We start from the raw sequence: 9,009 nt of genomic DNA, 5'->3' as shown, positions 1-9,009 counted from the left end.
AGAGGTTTTGTGTTCTAGCCGACAGCCAGCATCAATTGCCAGACACATGAGTGAGAAAACCTGGAATGAGATGACTCCGGCCCTAGACACCATCTGGCTTCAATGGCATGAGAGACCCAAGTAAGAACCGCTCAGCTGAGCCCAGTCACTCCCAGAACCATGAGAGGTAAATGTAATAAATGCTTGCTGTTTTACACCACTAAGTTTAGCACAGTTTGTTATGCATCCAGTGATAACAGGAGCAGTGAATTAGGAGTGGGGAAAGACTTCTAAAACAAAACTTCCAAAGTATAAACCATAAGGCAAAACAACTGATGAATTTGCTCATATTAAAATTAAGTCTCTTTTCAAGGAAAGACATCATAGACAAAGTTAGTATTTAATGGGAAGAATGAGAGAAGATATTTGCAGCATTTAAAACTGATGAGTGATTACAATTCAGAAACCACTAGGAACTCCTGCAAATCAACACAGAAAGACAACAACACTGATAGAAAAATACACAAGGGACACAAACGTACAACTGTGAGGACAGGAAACCCAAACTATTCGCCAGCACATTATGAAATGCTCAAAATCGATATTAATCTGAAAATGCAAATTAAAACAACAGTGAAATGTCATTTAACATCTATTTATTGGGCAAAATTTAGAAATCTGGATAATACCAAGTGTCGGCAGGAATAGCAGTGGCACTGACCAAGAGAACAGACCAGAAAGCATGCAAGCATTATGTGGAAACACAGTGAGCGAGCTGGATAAATGCTTGGCTGTGAATCATGGTCCAGACTTCTAGAGAGTAACCCATTCATTCATTCACAAATTTTTCTAGATGTTACAAAATTATAGCAATTACTGCCCTAGGTTTATTAAATATTTTCTTTTCTCTAGTTCACTACTACTTCTTTTGATTACTAGTTTTTATTGAAGAAACAATTTTATCATGAATATGATTTTAAAAATTAAGTATTACAAAAGGATACACAGTGAAAATAAGTCTCCCTCTTGGGGAGTCAAGTGATGTTATCAATTTCTTATGTAAACTTCCAGAAATACATCATTTTTATGCAAATGGGAGCCTATTACATAAAATTTACTGTATATTTTTCTTACTTTTTTTCATTACATTATATCTTAGAAGTCATTCCATATTATCACATTCGACCTCATTCTTTTCTTTCTTTCACTATTTAATTAATTAATTTATTTGGAGGGGGAGTGTCTTGGAAAAAAAACGTAATTTGAACATATTTTCTAGTTTCAAAAACATCCTTCTTCCTTATTTTGACTTCAGTTTTATTAAATGCCAACCAGAGCGGAGTGAAAACTGGCTGGCTGGGACCTTGGCAGCTCTCTGGGGTTTAGAGGGCAGGCAAGGTGGGTCTTGCCCTCATGTGGAGACCCCCTACCTCACTTTTTTCTAACAGTTTCAGAGTATTCTGTTTTATTGCTGTATTAGAACTCTATCCATTCATTAATTCAATAAGTATCCATCTTTTGTGCATCCTCTCTGTGCAAGGGAGAGAGAAGAGACCCATGCAAGGACATGGGAAGAGGGACATTTAAGAAACAGCAGGTGCAAAGGTCTAAGACAAGAACGTGCTTGGCATGTTAAAGGGGCAGCGAGGCCAGTGTTGGTGAAAGGCAGTGAGCAAGGATGAGAGTGAAAGGGAATGAGATAGGAGAGGTGGCCTGGAGCCAGATCATGCAGAGCCTCATTCACAGATATTTTTGAGCACCTATTATGTGCCTGGCACTATTCTGGGTACCAGTTTATATCAGGAGTTTATATTCTAGCAGGGCAAAACAGATAATAAGCAATATCATAAGCAAGTAGATTATATAACATGTTAGAAGGTGATAAGAATTATGGAAAACATTATACGGGAAAAAAAGAGAAAAAATTAAACAGAGTAAAGAGATTGGAAGCGCTGGGCTAGGGAAGATTGCAATTTTCAATAGGGTAGTTGGTAGATAGAAAAATGGCCCCCCAAACTGTTCACATCCTAAAACCCAGAACCTGTGAATATGTTACCTTACATGGCAGAAGGGCCTTTGTGGATAGGATTAAATTAAGGATCTTGAACTGACAGGATTATTCTGGATTATTCACGTGGGCCCAGTGTAATCACAAGGATCATTCAAGGAGGAAGCAAGAGGGTCAGAGTGAGCGAGATGGGACAAGGGAAGCAGAGGTTGAGTGATGGGCTTTGAAGACGGAGGAGGGTCCATGAGCCAAGGAGTGAAGGTGGATTCTAGAAGCTGGAAAAGGTAAGGAAACAGACTCTTCCCTAGAGCCTCCACCAGGAACACAGCTCCACTGACACCTTGATTTTTAGCCCCGTGAGACCCATTTCAGACTTCCTGATTAATTGCATTGTGTTTTCCTGCTTCTTTGAATACCCAGTGAGCTTTTTTTTTTAAAAAAAAATTTATTATTTATTTTTGTCTGCGTCAGGTCTTAGTTGTAGCACGTGGGATCTTTGTTGAGGCGTGTGGGATCTTTAGTTGTGGCGTGCGGGCTTCTCTCTAGTTGTGGTGTGTGGGTTTTCTCTTCTCTAGTTGTGGCACTCAGGCTCCAGGGCATGTGGGCTCTGTAGTTTGCGGCACGCAGGCTCTAGTTGAGGCGCGTGAACTCAGTAGTTGTGGCACGCGGGCTCCGTAGTTGTGGCTCGTGGTCTCTAGAGCGCAGGCTCAGTAGTTGTGGCGCAAGGGCTTATTTGCTCCGCGGCATGTGGGATCATCCCGGACCAGGGCTGAAACCCATGTCCCCTGCATTGGCAGGCGGATTCTTAACCACTGCGCCACCAGGGAAGTCCCATACCCTGTTTTTAATAATGGAAATTTAGTTGTCTTGCCCCATAAGAAGGCTACTGAAGGAATGTCAACTCCGAGATTCCAATGTCCCCTCATGAGACCATCTTTCCCCACTAGTGGCCAATAGCAGGCTAATAATTACCTCTCAAAAGAGGCATACCTGTCAGCAGTGGGGCAAGTCCCTCAGTCCAAAACCCTAAGGGCTGGCCCACGTGGCAGCATTTCATTGCCAAAGGCACTGCTCTTCTGGGAGGCTGGATTTGGGCAGGGGGAGCCCTTGCTCCTGGGGTTCCAAGAGTGTTCACTGGACAAACCTGCTTGTCTACCTCACTCCACGTTATCTTTTTTTCATATGTGTGCTTGCGAAATGTGTATTGATGGGGAATTCCCCAGCCGTCCAGTGGTTAGGACTCTGTACTTTCACTGCCGAGGGCCTGGGTTCAATCCCTGGTCAGGGAACTAAAAGCAGCGGCACAGCCAAAAAAAGAAAAAAGAAAGTGTATTGATGTGTGCATATGCTTCTAATCTATGTAATTGCAATTTTATTATGTATCCTACTCTACGTGTCCCTCAATACTGTAAGGTAAAGCTCTATCAATGTTGCTCTGTGCATATTTCATCCCATCTTCTCATTGCCCACAGGACCCCCTGGTGTGTGTCCCTTGAAGTTTAACTGCCCACGCCCCCAAGGTGAAACCCAGGGCAGCCAGGCCGCCCCCAGCACCAACCGCCACAAGTAATGCTCAGCGGACATCCTTAGGCACCACCCCTTACGGACCCATGTGAGAATTTCTAGGGGATGCCACCTAGGAGCATGATTTCTGGGAAGGAGGGAGGTGCATATCGCCCTCCAGAATGGCCTCCCAGGCCACTCCTACCCCCAGTGCATGAGAGTTCCTGGGTCTCTACATCCCCTCCACTACTTGACATGATCCAGCTTTCTAATTTTTGTGTGTCTACTAGGTGCTAAGTGACTGCTCATTGTTTTTTCCCCACTTTTTATTATGAAAAATTTCACATGTATAGAAAATCTGAAAGGAATTTTGCCACGAACACTCATATTCTGGTTGTTTTTTACTTCCGTTCTTCAGAGTACTAATGATTTTGAACTCACTTTCTTATGCTTGACAGTTTTTTAGGTCTTCTGACATTTAAGTGCTCACATCCTTTGCTCACCCTATTTTTTTGGGGGGGTGGAGGAGGTGGTTGTAGTGTTCTTTTTTATAAATATAAATTTATTTATTTATTTGGCTGCGTTGGGTCTTCGTTGCTGCACGCGGGCTTTCTCTAGTTGTGGTGAGCGGGGGCTACTCTTCGTCACGGTGCACGGGCTTCTCATTGCGGTGGCTTCTCCTGTTGTGGAGCACGGGCTCTAGGCGCGCGGGCTTCAGTTGTTGTGGCACGTGGGATTAGTTGCTCTGAGGCATGTGGTATCTTCCTGGACCAAGGCTCGAACCCGTGTCCCCTGCTTTGGCAGGCAGACTCTTAACCACTGTGCCACCAGGGAATTCCCTTTTTCTTTTTCTTAAAAAAATTTTTTTTAATTTATTTGTCTGCGCCGGGTCTTAGTTGCAGCACATGGAACCTTTAGTTGCAGCATGCAGATCTTTTAGTTGTGGCATGTGGGATCTTCGTTGCAGCATGTGGAATCTTTAGTTGCAGCATGCATGTGGGATCTAGTTCCCTGATCAGGGATCAAACCCGGGCCCTCTGCATTGGGAGCGTGGAGTCTTAACCACTGGACCACCAGGAAAGTCCCTGTTGTGTTCATTTCTAAGGGATCTTTGAATATTCTTATTATTAATCCTTTGTCAGTTTCAGACATGGTACCTTTCATTTACCTGTCTATTAGTTTTGTTCATAGTTCCTTCATTAAACAGAATCCTCGGAAATTTAATTTGGAGATTTCCAAGCATACAGAAAGTAGAGAGACTAGCGTAATGATCCCCCACTTAGCCATCACCCAGCGCCAACAATTCTCAGTGCACGGTTATTCTTATTTCAATTATCCTCCTTAAACTTTTTTTTTTTTTGAGATGCAACACTTTCTTTTTCAAAATTTCAAACATACAGAAAAGTTGAAGTAATTGTTCAGTGAACACCCATATACCCATCAGCAGGACTCTACCATTAGCATTTTAATCTACTGGCTTTATCACTCATTTTTCTCTCTATCCATCCCACCACCTACCCATCACATTTTTTTAATGCATTTCAAAGTAAGTTCCACACTCTTCCACTAAACATTTCAGCAAGTGTATTAGTATGAGTTGAATTGTGTCCCCCCGCAAAAAGGTATGTTGAAGTTCTAACTCCTTGCACTTTAGAATGTGACCTTATTTCCAAATAATAAGATGCAGATATAGGGACTTCCCTGGTTGTCCAGTGGTTAAGACTCCGTGCTTCCACTGCAGGGGGTATGGGTTCGACCCCCGATCCCTGGTTGGGGAGCTAGGATCCCACACGCTGTGAGGTATGGCCAAAAAAAAAAAAAAAAAAGATGTAAGTATAATTAGTTAAGAGGAAGTCATGCTAGAAGCTCTTAACTCAAAATGACTGGTGTCCTTATAAGAACACAGCCACGTGAAGACACAGAGACACACTAAGAGGCCATGTGAAGACAGAGGCAGAGATTGCAGTGATGCAGCCACAAGCCAAGGAACTCCTGGGACTACCAGAAGCTTGAAAGAGGCAAGGAAGGATCCTCTCCTGGAAGCTTAGAGAGAGCATGGTCAGGCAGACACCTTGACTTCAGACTTCTGGCCTCCAGAATCATGAGAGAATAAATTTCTGTTGTTTTAAGCCACCCAATTTGTGGTACTTTGTTATGGCAGCCCTAGGAAACTAATATACATACCGTTACCTAGAGTTCAAGATTTAATTAATTAATTAATTAATTAATTTATTTATTTATTTATTTTTGGCTGCGTTGGGTCTTCGTTGCTGCATGTGGGCCCTCTCTAGTTGCAGCGAGCGGGGGCCACCCTTCCCTGTGGTGCACGGGCTTCTCATTGCGGTGGCTTCTCTTGTTGTGGAGCACGGGCCCCAGGCACGTGGGCCTCAGCAGTTGCGGTGCACGGGCTCAGCAGTTGTGGCTCGTGGGCCCCAGAGAGCAGCCTCAGCAGTTGTGGCGCACAGGCCCAGTCGCTCCACGTCTCGTGGGATCTTCCCAGACCAGGGCTCGAACCCGTGTCCCCTGTATTGGCAGAAGGACTCTTAACCACTGCGTCACCAGGGAAGCCCTATTTACTTTTTTTTAAGGTAAAATTTGTACACAAAGAAATGCAAAATCTTAAGTATGCTATTTGATGGGTTTTGACAAATGCTTATAACTGTGTAATCCCAATCTTTGTTAAGAAATAGAACACACACACACGAAAAGAAATAGGACATCACTATCATCCAAGAAAATTCCCTTACTTCACTTTAGCTGTAATACTTTAAAACAAACCCTAATTTTTAAGCCACGAAAACCAAACCAACCCTAGCTATAATTATCTATCTCAAATATTTCATGATCTATCTCAAACAAGTAATGACTTTACAAAAATCATAACCACAATGCCATTATCACATCAAAAAAAAAAAAAAAAAAGAACAAAGGACTTCCCTGGCGGTCCAGTGGTTAGGACTCCGTGCTTCCAATGCTGGGGCCGCGGGTTCAATCCCTGGTTGGGGAACTAAGATTTCACATGCCCCGTGGCGCGGCCAAAAAATTTTTAAAAATATAAGAATAAAAAAGATGAACGAGGTGCTGTGTGAATGAAGCTGTTTTATGCTCCGATTTGCCCCTTGTTGCTGCAGAGAACCTCCATGGAGCTTGTTCGGTCAACATGCCTGTGGGTTCTGGCAGGTCTGGCTGTGGGTCTGGGCTTTGGGGCCCTGGCCAAGGTTGCCAAGAAGAGCCTCCGTCCCGAGGATCCTTCAGGGAAGAAGGCCGTGCTGGATTCCAGCCCCTTCCTGTCGGAGGCCGACAGGGAGCGCATCGTGCGCACGCTCTGCAAGGTGCGCGGGGGCGGCGCTCAAGCTGGGCCAGATGCTGAGCTTCCAGGACGACGCCTTCATCAAACCCCATCGGGCCAAGATCTTCGAGCGGGTCAGGCAGAGCGTGGACTTCATGACACTGAAACAGATGATGAAAACTCTCAACAACGACCTGGGCCCCAACTGCTGGGACAAGCCTCCATCGGGCAGGTGCACCTGGCCCGCGTGAAAGTTGTCCGCGAGGTGGCCATGAAAATCCAGTAGCCCGGGGCTTCCCTGGTGGCGCAGTGGTTAAGAATCCGCCTGCCAATGCAGGGGACACAGGTTCGAGCTCTGGTCCAGGAAGATACCACACGCTGCGGAGCAACTAAGCCGGTACGCCACAACTACTGAGCCTGCACTCTAGAGCCTGCGAGCCACAACTACTGAAGCCCGCGCGCCTAGAGCCCGTGCTCCGCAACAAGAGAAGCCACCTCTATGAGAAGCCCGCGCACTGCAACAAAGAGTAGCCCCTGCTCACCGCAACTAGAGAAAGCCCACATGCAGCAACGAAGACCCAACACAGCCAAAAAAAACAAACAAAATATTTATTTTTTTTAAAAAAAGGTCCAGTAGCCCGGTGTGGCCCAGAGCATCAACTGTGACGTCAACAAGCTCATGGCCGTGCTGAACAGGAGCAACATGCTTCCGGAAGGCCTGTTCCATGAGCACCTGCTCGACGTGCCGAGGCAGGAGCTGGCCCTCGAGTGCGACTGCCAGCAGGAAGCCGCCTGTGCGGGCAGGTTCAGGGAGCTGCTGAAGGACCACCCCTTCTTCTACACGCCTGAGACTGTGGAGGAGCTCTGAAGCCCCCACGTGCTGACCACGCAGCTGGTGTCTGGCTTCCCCCTTGGCCCAGGCCGAGGGGCTGAGCCAGGAGATCCGGAACGAGATCTGCTACCATATCCCGGTCCTGTGCCTGCAGGAGCAGTTCCAGTTCTGCTTCATGCAGACAGACCCCAACTGGGTCAACTTCTTTGATGGCGCTCAGCAGCACAGGGTGACTATTCTGGACTTCGGGGCAGCTCAGGAACACGAAGGATCCTTCACAGACTGCTACATCCAGATCATCAGGGCTGCTGCTGACCAGGACAGGGAGGCCGTGCTGAAGAACTCCACAGAGATGAAGTTCCTCACCGGCTATGAGGTCAAGGCCGTGGAAGATACCCACTTGGACGCCATCCTCATCCTGGGGGAGGCCTTTGCCTCGGAGGAGCCCTTTGACTTTGGCGCCCAGAGCACCACCGCGAAGATCCACCACCCGATCCCCACCATGCTGAAGCACCGAGGAGACCTACTCCCCGCACAGGAAGCTGGGGGGCTCCTTCCTCACGTGCTCCAAGCTGAAGGCCCCGTTCCCCTGCAAGGCCACGTTCGAGGAGGCCTACAGCAACTACCGCAGGAGGCAAGCTGCGCAGCATAGCCATGGGCCGGCCGCTCGGCCGGACCCTCCGTCCTGTGCCGCTAAAACTAGTAGGAAGCAGGCGGTGCCCCTGCTCCATTTAAACTTCGTACGGCGCGAGAGGGGTGGCCACTCAGAGCCTGTTGCCAGCGCTTATGCACAGTTTTTATTGCTAAGTGGGTATGGGGTGAGAGGCGCAAGAATGAAAATGCAACCCCACTGCCGTCTGTCAGAATCTGCTTATTGTTTATTCATCCTCTGAAATGACTCTCGATAAAAAGACGATGTTATATCCTTTTCCTTTTTGTAACAGTGGTTTTTGCTAATGTGAAGGTTAACCAGAAGATGAGAGTTCTCCCTTTGAATCCCTGCCACCAAAAGCAAACAAAACAAAAACAAACAAAAAAACCAGAAAAGCCTTTTTGGATTTTATTGAGCATGTAATATAAGGTTTGTGTGTGTGTGTTTCTAGCAGGAGATTTGTGTTTTCCACCTTTTCCTGTCTGGCCTGGATCTGGAGCTTGAAGTGCTGATCTGAGCATTGCCAAAAAGTACTCCTTCACCAGGAGAGACCCACCCACACTTGCTCTCTGGCTGGTCCTAGAGGTTTTTTTATTTTTTACTTTTTAATTTTTTTTTTTATGTTTGGCTGCATTGGGTCTTCGTTGCTGCTCACGGGCTTTCTCTAGTTGCGGCGAGCGGGGCCTACTCTTCACTGATGTGCATGGGGTTCTCATTGTGGTGGCTTCTCTTGTTGCAGAGCACGG

At 46.5% G+C, this 9,009-nt stretch overlaps 1 pseudogene; it reads left to right on the top strand.

Annotated features, from left to right (window-relative positions):
* Window positions 1-6,853: 6,853 nt before the first annotated feature.
* On the top strand, window positions 6,854-8,780 carry LOC103008644 (atypical kinase COQ8A, mitochondrial-like; annotated as a pseudogene).
* The last annotated feature ends 229 nt before the right edge of the window (window positions 8,781-9,009 follow it).

The sequence above is a fragment of the Balaenoptera acutorostrata genome, chromosome 19 (genome assembly GCF_949987535.1).
Source record: "Balaenoptera acutorostrata chromosome 19, mBalAcu1.1, whole genome shotgun sequence".
Classification (NCBI taxonomy): Eukaryota; Metazoa; Chordata; class Mammalia; order Artiodactyla; family Balaenopteridae; genus Balaenoptera; species Balaenoptera acutorostrata.
The sequence above is the reverse complement of the archived record's forward strand: the minus strand, read 5'-3'. Positions and strand labels throughout refer to the sequence as shown.